Raw genomic sequence first — 11,594 nt, forward strand, 5'->3', positions numbered from 1 at the left:
ACACACTGTAATTGAAAAAGGTCATTTAGCTGAAAAATTGCATATAGCCACTACTTGACTTCTGATTCTGCCTTACGCTCAGAATACCTGACCACAAGGAAGGTGGCGACCCTGTATTCCAATTACACAGCAGTTACTACTCCATAAAGCACTGTGCAGCGTTTGGCATGGTACTGCTATCCCAGTAATTTCGCCTTTAGAAATGTCGCAGACTGAGTGTGTGCAGCTGCTTACAGCAAAAAAACAGCTGCTATATTGCGAACGTTATTTAAAGTTTAACCATATAGACTATTAGACTGTCTCCTCTAGAATGAATCAAGCAATTTCTCCTCCTGCAGGCTTTTGGGAAACGAAATGGAATGCAGCAGCCATATTTAGATGGGTGGTGTGGGCTTATGTAAAATGGCAAAACATCAGACAATTTCATTTTTCGTAATGAAAAAAGGCAATACATTTGAAAGAATGTTTTAGAATGAACGCAAAATACGTAGTTTATAACAAGTAGATGCAAAAGTAAAAACAAAAATGTGTACTATTTAAAGTTCACAAATTAAAATGAGTATATTTTATAATTTCAAGATGTGTAGTGACGACAGGAGCCTCAGGTGGGAGCGTAATGGCTGGTTTTCCACAGAGAAATGAATGTTCTACAAACCGCATGCAAGTTTGCTCCAGCGCACAGTCAGATCAAGTGGGGGGGAGCTGAGGCAGGAAAAGAATTATAGGATCCGTTTTTTTTTAGCAGGAGGGAGGAGGAGGCAGCTGTAGCCGAGGAGAGGGAGCGAGCGTTCGAATATGTGAAGAGCAGCTGTTCAGAATAAAGAGGGAGGAGGCAGCTGCAGCCCGAGGAGAGGGAGCAAAAGTGGGCGCAAGCAAGTTCCTCAGCCTACAGAAACAAAAAGAAAAAAGAGTGCTCAGAAAGTAATAATTAACATGACGAGTAAGAGCACATGTAAAAGGGGCATTCCTCACGGGAGGTTACAAAAGTAGAAAAGGAGGGACTACTGAGCATTTTAACCAAAGAAAAGCAGCCATTTACGAAGGACAGTAAAAGGAGCCAATTAGAAAGGTGGGCGGTGCTTAAAGCCCATATCTAGAGACAGCATGTCTCGTAGAGATTGCGCATGCGCTGCCTAGGCAAGACCTAAAAATGTCAGATGCACCAGTCTATGAGGTATCACACTAACAACTTGAAATACCAAAAGGTTGAGAGAAAACAGTAAGTTTCTAAACTATGCATGCATTGTAGTTTTCACGCAGCTTCTTGATACAGGGTCATAACTCACTAAGCTAAAGTACAAGGATTTTAACTTGTGGCCTGCAAGTAAAATAAGGATCTCTGCAACAAAAATGTTAAACAATAGAGCGAGCTATATAAAACAATTTTGTGATCTGCATGTTGAATGCTGTGCCTCACAACAGGCACCTTGAACCTTTACTATTTTATGATGAGTCTAAACTTTAACTACATTACACACAGATCGCTTTGGTAAGTGCACTAATCAACAGAGGTATCAAAGCGCTATTGGACCCTGAAACTCGTAGTGTTAGTTTTGCAGGACCTTAACAGATGTCTTTATTCTTCAGTATACGATCACACATTGCCCTCTCCTTAGGTCCTTCACCTTAACACCCAGTGGCGGCTCCTCAGGTGGAGGAGCGTGCGCTACTGCTTTTTAGCAGTGGAATAAAGGAAAGATAAACTGATAATAACTCAACGTTATGATCATTTTATTTGTTCCTGCTGCAGTGTCTTCGTGGTGCGGGCTGCTCTGCTCTCAGAGCAGGGAGAGGAGTGGTGGACTCTCTGTGAGTGTGCAATGACTGATTGGCCGACCCTCTCGGGCTGGCCAAACAGTCATGTGCACCTTACATGTTCTCCACCCAGGCTGCATTACAGCCTGGATGGAGAATATGTCCAGGCTGCCATTCCCTGTCTGAGCACCGAATCACAGCACTTGCAGTGTTGTGATTGGTCAGGGGAGCCTGGGTGCTTCCTGGCAGTTTCGGATGCGGAGGAGGGACGGTGGAGAGCTGCGTCGATAAGGTATGTTTTTTTTCTTATTTTTGAAAACCCCCCCGCCTAAAGCCTCCTGCCCGCCACCTCCAATCTTTGCCGGCCACCACTGTTAACACCTCCCAGCAAGTTACATAATTCCTCTGTTGAGTGCGCCCAGAACCACATAGTCTCCCCCTTTGTTAAATAAAAAGGATAAACAACAGTTACATCATAGTTCTTCAATAAGTCATGGCGGTGCCCGCACTAGTAGCCAGATCAAGTCCTATTAGGTAGTAGAGGTGCACTTAGATTGTGCACCGATGGTACAGGTTCTGATGCTTATTCTTGACTGTCAGGCAGAGTCACATCATTCATGATTGCAGGAGCTGACAAACGTAGAGAGAGATGCTTAAAGTGTGATGAGTCCCACGTGATGGACTTTCTGGGATGATGAGCCGTCACCATGTGTCCTTTGCACATCACAACCCGGAGTGTCTGTTTTCTGCTTTGGTGTCTGCTTGACCAGGACCCAGTCACCTTGATCGAAGACTGTTTCCTGAGCTCATCATCGTCAATCGGCATATGTTTTCATTTTGCACTTCCGAGAAGTCTCTGTGACATGAACTATATCAGCATTTTTGGATCGTTTGGCTGTCCACTGTGGCAGTTTGGTTCAGATAGCTCTCCCAAATAGCAAGGTGGCAGGACTCTCACCAGTTGTGGGGTGAGGAGCTGAACAATAAACATGAGGGCTTGGCAGAGGGCCTGGTTTAACTCAATTCCTTCCATCAATGCTCATCGAACTACCTTTGAGAAGTTGGCCTGGTATATGCTATCCACTAGTTATAGTGGGCACCTTGCACCAGTCCAAACAACCCCTTGTTGATGATAGGTTAAAGACAACCTTTATTGAAAGGTATCCTCGTGGTAGCTATGGAGAGCAGCCTTCAGGCTAAGCCTTGAAGGAATGTAAAGCAGCTTGTTGTACCAGTCTATAATCTCTTGAATGACCAAATGAAAGGGAACCACACCAGGTATATATATAAAATATATGTATTTATTACTAAACACACCCCTCTAGTCTCTTTATGAGGCTAGAAGCAAAAGCACATAAGTTACACTTCAAATATTACAGTAAAATAGCACAAATACACGGTAGGCCCTAGGGGCGAGCCAAACCATATACTAAAATAGTGGTATAAGAACCACGACTTAACTAAACACAAGGCCTAGAGCCTGTAGAATCGCTGGGACCCCAAGGAACCACCCAAGGTAGTGACACAGGGACCCACGGGGGCCGTGTGCAGTGTGAGAACACAGCAGCAAGCTCCCATTAGCTTCTACGGGGAAAGTCGCGGTTAGATTTTTAAAGATAAAGGACACTTAGAATTGGACTAGGACCAAACCCTCTTGGACGTAGGCAGTTCTAGGGTCAACACCCACGGGAGCACCGGAGTACTCAAGTTACCTCACCCAGGGAGGCCGGTGCATAGGTGTCAAATGGTGTTGGGTCGCGTCATCGTTTTCAATGGAAGCTGGCGAAGAAGTGCTGCTGCCGGGAAGATGCGAAGTGCCTAAAGAGATCCAAGCCTGGATCGAAGATGTGAAGAACCTGAAAGCAGAGGGGACAGAGTCTGGGTCACTTGCCAGTGACCAGGGGCACGATAGATGAATGCCCACCGATGTCGGGTGTTTCAGGTGAAGAAGGTGAAGCTTGACTCTTCAGCCACGAGGACCAGGAGGTGTCGAGGACAACCAGGAGCTGGATTCGAGCTGTCCCACGAAGAATGCCGAGTGCTGCTGTGTCGGTGCCCGGATTGGACCCAACAAGTCTTGGCAACAGCAACCCATGCAGAAAAGAGAAAGATGCTTCGGTGCAGACCAGCATGGTCTGAGGGACTCACCACGCAGTGGGGAGTCAGGGCACGTCTGGAGCAACCAGGAAAGCCCAAGGAAAATCAGAGTTGCCTTCCCAGGGACACACCAGTCGACGGACAAGGGATCGCGAAGGAGCCTCGAGTGGAAATGCAAGAAGCGGGCTCACGGAACACTCGTGGAGTGTAGGCCCACAATCTTCAGTGCAAAAGGTGCTCGGGCTTGGGCTACAAGTAACCCAAAGCACAACTTCAAGAGACGTTGAGGAGTCAATGCACTTGCAAATGTGCACGGTGTCCAGGGGTTCCGGTTCCACGTCACTCACGAAGGCTGCGGGTCTCAGCTTTGCTGGGGATTCGGGTCGGCCTCTGAGAAGTCTGGAAATCCTCTTCCTGGGCTGCAGATTCTTCGGAGTCCGTTGGGAGCTTTGGAGATGCAGACCAGCAATTGCTTTGTTGGTGCCTGCCAAGCAGGGGAGTCACCCTTGACCCCAAGGGAGATTTCATCAGTCCTCTAGTCTTGAGTAGAGCGTCGAAGTTCCAGAATTCAGTTGCAGAGTTTCGTCCAGGGATATCTAAAGTCCTGTTGCCAGGAGTTCCTTACTTATACCTAAGAAAGGGGTTGGGCTAACTCAAGGGACCCATCTATGGGAGGGTTTGGAAAGAGGGGTGGCTACACCCATTTCTTTTGTCCAGTTTCGCACCAGAGCAGGGGCTGGTAGCCCCTGCAGCCGGTTTGAACTGGACTATGCACAGGGACACCAAAAGTGCCCCCAGTGCAGACTTCAAAGCACCCTTGGAGTGCTCCCAGCTAGCCCCAATACACTAAAGCCTGTCTGGGAGGTGGTTACACCTCCCTGTGATGGGAAACCTATTGTCCAGGCCTCCCCTGCCGGAGTTTCGGTCAGCAGCAGGAGGCCAGACTCATGTCTGTGGCTGCAGCATCCATTTTGTTATGCCAGGGCTCTTTAAAGTTGGTACCGGGTATACCGGTGCTATCATGTCTCTCCCTCTAGAAGGGTGGGATCGGATTCCAAGGTGTTTGACACCAAACACAACATGTTTCCGTGCAGCCATTCCAAAGTTAGCATATAATGCATTTAAGAGTATATGGTCAGGCTGCACTACTGACAACCCCGGAGGATAGATTCCGAAGGCTGCAGAGGGGCTCAGCTCATGCCTGGGCACCCTCTCACATATCACCAAGCACTCTGCCTTCAGGATTGATAAGGCCTGCCATGGGGTGACTGATAGGTTTCTATGGGCAGTGATAGGTGAGATATAGTGAACCTATATCTCTGTAAGGGGTGCATGCACCACCTTACCCAGGCTGCAGTAGCAGACCTGTGGTGTCATTTTGGAGGGCTTCCCAGTGGTGGCACAATACATGCTTCAGCCCCTGGTAGGCCTCTGGGGTACCTATGCCCTGGGTACATAATATACCATATACTAGGGACTTATAAGGGTACCTCAGAATCCAATCTGTGGGGTACCTAAGGTACTAGGAATCAATTTAGAGAGGAAGCAGCTAGGCTGGGTACCTGAATAGCAGGTTCCCAGCCAAACTAAGTCAAAAACCATCACAACACCAGGAAAAAAGTGGGGAGAACCATGTAGTCAGATTCCACCTTCCTACATAACCCCCCCCCACACACAAATGGCGATAAGGCTAACCTTGCCCAGTTGTGCCTTGATTGACTAAGTGGCCATGTAAGGATGTACCTGCACCAGCATGGTTACCCCCTGGCTTATGGTCCACTAAGCTATCCCTCACCCTAAGGGTATGAGAGGGTCTCCACCATGGGTAATTACTACCTGTGGTGTGTTTTGGTAAAGACAAAGGCTGGTGAGGTGTCTGAGTAGGGAAGTGAGGCCCTAATAAAGTTGGTCTCAGCTTCCTCAGATCACTGGTCACCATGTATGCCTCTCTTTCCATGACTGAGTTGCACTTTTCTCTAAGCGTCAACCTTTGGCGGCCTACAGCTGGGGGTTGGGTCCCTTTGGGTGGAACACTGGAGGGACATGGCAGGTTTGGAACCTTTTGGTCCCAGGTTTGCCCTTGCCCAAGAGTCCTTTTGGGGGAGGTCCCTACACAAAGGTATGGGGGGTCCCTCAGTGGGTTGAGGAATTTTCACCTGGCTAGGGCTACTTGTCTGGGTATCTCTAATCTGCTGATGGGGGGTTCCTCTGGACAGGGGGCCCTGTGGGGTCCACTGACCTACCTGACCTCTGCAGCCCTGGGCTGACTGAGGCAGGGTAGAGAGGGGCAGGTTACCTGCTCCAGACTGGGTACCACCTTGAAAGGGTCCCCTACCATCAGAGGTGTTGCCAGGACAGGCCTGACTACCTCTGGGGCTGTTCCTTCACTAGAGGTAGGATCAGTTCCCTGAGGAGGCTGACCCTTATCTATTGTCTGGGGGGAAGAAGACTGTTCTTCATCCCTTGTGCTCTCTTGTGGAGGAGAGTGGGCCATTCTTTCAGGCTCCATCACTCCAAAATCTCCCTGGGGTTGGGCTGTGGTCATGACAGCCCCACCAACTCTCTCAGGGAAGTCTAACATTCTTAAATGGGCCTGGATTTCAACTTCAGTCCAGGCTGAAATCTCTAGATCATTGCTCAATATGCAATCTACAGGCAAGTTTGGGGACGCTGCCACTCTCTTTAGGCCAGTCACCCCCACTCCCCAGCTGAGATTGAATATGACCATGGGATGATCTGTCCTGATACCATCTATGTTGGTCACCTGGTATTTAAACTCAGGTAAAAGCTGTTGAGGGGGGACTAGTTTCCCTGTCACCATGGTGACACTAGCCCCTGTGTCCCTGAATGCCAAAGCTTTTTGACCATAGATTAAGGGCTCCTGTCTTTACTTGTCCAAAGGTTTGCAACCCATAGTAAAAGTGGCAAATCCCATGCCACCATCACAGACTAAGGAGGCTTGTGAGGGGGACCTGTAGAATGCACCTAACTCTTTGGGTGCAATACTACCACCTGGGGGATTACTACTAGTAGTACCAGGAGGAGTGGTAGTATTAGTTGGAGGAACATTTTCTTTATTGCCAATCCTGGGACAATTGGGATCAGTTTTCCAGTGGCCAGGCTTTTTACAAACATGGCAATATGGTTTCTTTTCAGGAGAGGAAGGAGTTTTGGAACCACCCCCAGAAGAGGACTTTTGGGGCTCTGTAGGGAGCCTGTCTTTAGATTTATCCCCACCTTTCTCTTGGGACTTGGTAGAATCTTTCTTCTGGTCACCACCCTGATTCTTAGGCCTTACCCTGGTTCTGACCCATTTATCTGCCTTCTTTCCCAATTCTTGGGGAGAGGTCAGATCAGAGCCCACCAGGTACTGGTGTAAAAGCTGTTTTTCACAATTATTAAGGATCTGCTCCCTCATAATCAAATTGTACAATCCTACAAAGTCACGCACTTTGCTGCCATGTATCCAACCTTCCAGAGCCTTAGTAGCACAATCTACAAAGTAAACCCAGTCTTGAGTCTGAGTCTTCTGGGTATCTCTGAACTTCAACCTATACTGTTCAGTGGTTAGGCCAAACCCATCAATCAGAGCACTCTTCAAGAGCTTGTAATTGTGAGCATCCTCTTCTCTTACAGCGAGGAGCTTATCTCTACCTTTGTCTGCAAAGGAGAGCCACAAGATTGCTGCCCACTGCTCCTGGGGGACCCTCTGAACTTTACAGGCCCTTTCCAGTGCCCTAATCCATTTGAGGATGTCATCCTCACTCTAGTAGGGAGGGACAATCTTGTTTAGGTTTCTATGGCCATGAGACCTCTCCCTATCAATAGGGATGTTACTGCCACCATGGGACATTAGTCCCATATTTTTTCTAGCTCTGTAGAGCTCTAGGGACTGCCTTTTTAGGGCTCTCTGCTGCTTTTTGATCTTAAGCTGGGCTTCCTCATACTTCAGCAGTCTCTCTCTCCTCTCCTGGGAGGTTTCCCTCCTATGAGCAGAGATAGAGGTCCCTATAGATGAACCAGAATGTTTAGACTCCACTGAGGGAGATCTGGACCTTCTAGGCCCACCACCAACTTTTCCAGGAGGGACAAAGAGAGGACAATTGTGGCCCTCTTCCTCATCTTCCAGGGGAGCTGGATTTTCCAGGTCAAGATCATTGTCATCTTCCTGGTCAGCATTAGAGGTCTGGTCATGGGGAATTTCACCCCTAGGCCCCTCCTCATCTGCTTCCCCACCCATTCTGCCTACCCCTTCAGACCCTATAGGTCTTCTGAGATCATCCAGCCTGAGTACCTCTATGAGGCGTTGGGTGGTTGGACTTTTGCCTGTCTTCAGTCTCCTAGTATTGCATAATGCTCTCAATTCCAAGACTGGGAGGTTATCATACTTGGAGGGAAGACGCCCATTGGCTTCTGGCAGGGACCCACTGGTTCCTGGCCTTGAAGACATTACTATTGAGGTGTGGTGTATGCACTACCTACTCTAGTGTGGCCTACTAAACCCTCTTGAGTTATAGAAAGAGTGTGCTAAGCCCTTAACTCACAACTCTAAGTTCAGTAGAACTTACTGTATTCTAAGCTTGTATTATATGTACCTTAGGTACCTTTAGTGGTTTTCAGTTAGTCTATTCAATTGAGACTATCTGGTAAAACAATAGCAAGCTGGAATCCCACACGCTGCACACCAATGTGAGAAGTTGGCCTGGTATATGCTGTCCACTAGTTATAGTGGGCACCTTGCACCAGTCCAAACAACCCCTTATTGATGATAGATTAAAGACAACCTTTATTGAAAGCTATCCTAGTGGTAGCTATGGAGAGCAGCCTTCAGGCTAAGTCTTGAAGGAATGTAAAGCAGCTTGTTTTACCTGTGTATAATCTTGTGAATGACCAAATGAAAGGGAACCACACCAGGTATATATATAAAATATATGTATTTATTACTAAACACACCCCTCTAGTCTCTTTATGAGGCTAGAAGCAAAAGCCCATAAGTTGCATTTCAAATATTACAGTAAAATAGCACAAATACACGTTAGGCCCTAGGAGCGAGCCAAACCATATACTAAAATAGTGGTATAGTGGTATAAGAACCACGACTTAACTAGACACAAGGCCCAGAGCCTGTAGAATCGCTGGAACCCCAAAGAACCACCCAAGGTAGTGACACAGGGGACCAGGAGGCGTTGAGGACAACCAGGAGCTGGATTCAAGCTGTCCCACGAAGGATGTCGAGTGCTGCGGTGTCGGTGCCTGAATTGGACCCAACAAGTCTTGGCAACATCAACCCACACAGAAAGGAGAAAGATTCTTCGGTGCAGACCAGCAAGGTCTGAGGGACTCACCACACGGTGGAGAGTCAGGGTACATCTGGAGCAACCAGGGAAGCCCAAGGAAAATCAGAGTTGCCTTCACAGGGACCCACCAGTCGACGGACAAGGGATCGTGAAGGAGCCTCGAGCAGAAATGCAAGAAGCGGGCTCACAGAACACTCGTAGAATGTAGGCCCACAATCTTCAATGCAAAAGGTGCTCGGGGCTTGGGCTACAAGTAACCCAAAGCACAACTTTAAGAGACATCGAGAAGTCAATGCACTTGCAAATGTGCACGGTGTCCAGGGGTTCCGGTTCCACGTAACTCATGAGGGCTGCGGATCTCAGCTTTACTGGGGACTCGGGTCGGCCTCTGAGAAGTCTGGAAATCCTCTTGCTGGGCTGCAGATACTTCGGAGTCTGTAGGGAGCTTCGGAGATGCAGACCGGCAATTGCTTCGTTGGTGCCTGCCAAGCAGGAGAGTCACTCCTTGACCCCAAGGGAGATTTCTTCAGTCCTCTAGTCTTGAGTAGAGCGTAGAAGTTCCAGGATTCAGTTGCAGAGTTTCGTCCAGGGATATCTAAAGTCCTGTTGCCAGGGGTTCCTTACTTACACCTAAGAAAGGGATTGGACCAACTCAGGGGATCCACCTATGGGAGGGTTTGGAAAGAGGGGTGGCTACACCCATTTCCTTTGTCCAGTTTTGTTCCAGAGCAGGGGCTGGTAGATCCTGCAGCCGGTTTGAACTGGATCATGCACAGGGACACCAATTGTGCCCCCAGTGCAAACTCCAAAGCACTCTTGGAGTGGTCCCACCCAGCCCCAATACAGTAAAGCCTGTCTGGGAGGTGGTTACACCTCCCTGTGACAGGAAACCTATTGTCCAGGCCTCCCCTGCCGGAGCTTCAGTCAGCAGCAGGAGGCCAGACTCGTGTCTGTGGCTGCAGCATCCATTTTGTGATGCCAGGGCTCTTTTAAGTTGGTACCGGGTATACCGGTTCTGTCATGTCTCACCCTCTAGAAGGGTGGGATCATACTCCCACACCAGTTATTGGTGTGGGGGTATGATTCCAAGGTGTTTGACACCAAACACGACATGTTTCCGTGCAGCCAGTCTAAAGTTAGCATTTACTGTTTAGTTATAATGCACTTAAGAGTATATGGTCAGGCTGCACTACTGACAACCCTGGAGGATAGATTCCGAAGGCTGCAGAGGGGCTCAGCTCATGCCTGGGCACCCTTTCACATATAACCAAGCACCCTGACTTCAGGATTGATAAGGCCTGCCATAGGGGTGACTGATAGGTTTCTATGTGCAGTGATAGGTGAGATATAGTGAACCTATATCTCTGTAAGGGGTGCCTGCACCACCTTACCCAGGCTGCAGTAGCAGACCTGTGGTGTCATTTTGGAGGGCTCCCCAGGGGTGGCATAATACATGCTTCAGCCCCTGGTAGGCCTCTGGGGTACCTATGCCCTGGGTTCATAGTATACCATATACTAGGGACTTATAAGGGCACCTCAGAATCCAATATGTATGGTACCTAAGGTACTAGGAATCAATTTAGAGAGGAAACAGCTAGGCTGGGGACCTGAATAGCAGGTTCCCAGCCAAACTACCAAAACACCAGGAAAAAAGTGGGGGCAACCATGTAGTCAGATTCCACCTTCCTACACTACCCTTTTGAGACTACCCATGAATCGTTACAGAACACCATTGGCTTTGGGGCCACAGAGGAGTACTCTTCTGATACTTGACATTGAGTCTGACTAGAAACTCCTTGAATTCTTTGCTATTGAACTGCAGACCATTTTCAGATTCGAGACTGACGGGGATTCCGAACTCTGGAAAGATGTCATCCAGCCACTCAATTACCTTGTCATGGGTTGTTGACGATAACTCCTCTACTACAGGAAACAGGAATACTCATCAATAACTCCATGAGATGATGTCCATATCCTAAGGACCCAAAGAAATCAGCTGCAACTCTTTCCCAGACATGTGCAGGAAGGTCAGACATTGTCAATGGATGCTGCATCACTTTAGGGTAAAGGCAGTTGTAAAGATGGCACTCTTTTAGCTCCCTCTCAATTCGTGTCAGAAATCTCACCTGGATATTCCACAGGAGCGAGAGGAGGCCACAATGCTAAGTTCACAAAATGTTCAAGGGGTATTTGGGTCCAGTTAGTGCCTTGCCTTTAATTTTGATTAGGTTCATTCTGTTTCCAGATGCTCTAGGAAATGGGAGGAACCCCAAACCAATTTATTTGAGTAACTTGTGAAAGTAATCCTGAGCAACATGTAATATCATATTAATGTACATTGTAAACAAGATCCTTGGTTGTTGGGTCGTCCAAAGTTGGTAATACAAATTGGATGTAGTTTTGGCATTTTTATACATATTTGACAGGTCAGCCTCTAGAAGTAGT

The sequence above is a fragment of the Triturus cristatus genome, chromosome 6 (genome assembly GCF_964204655.1).
Source record: "Triturus cristatus chromosome 6, aTriCri1.1, whole genome shotgun sequence".
In the NCBI taxonomy this organism is placed as follows: domain Eukaryota; kingdom Metazoa; phylum Chordata; class Amphibia; order Caudata; family Salamandridae; genus Triturus; species Triturus cristatus.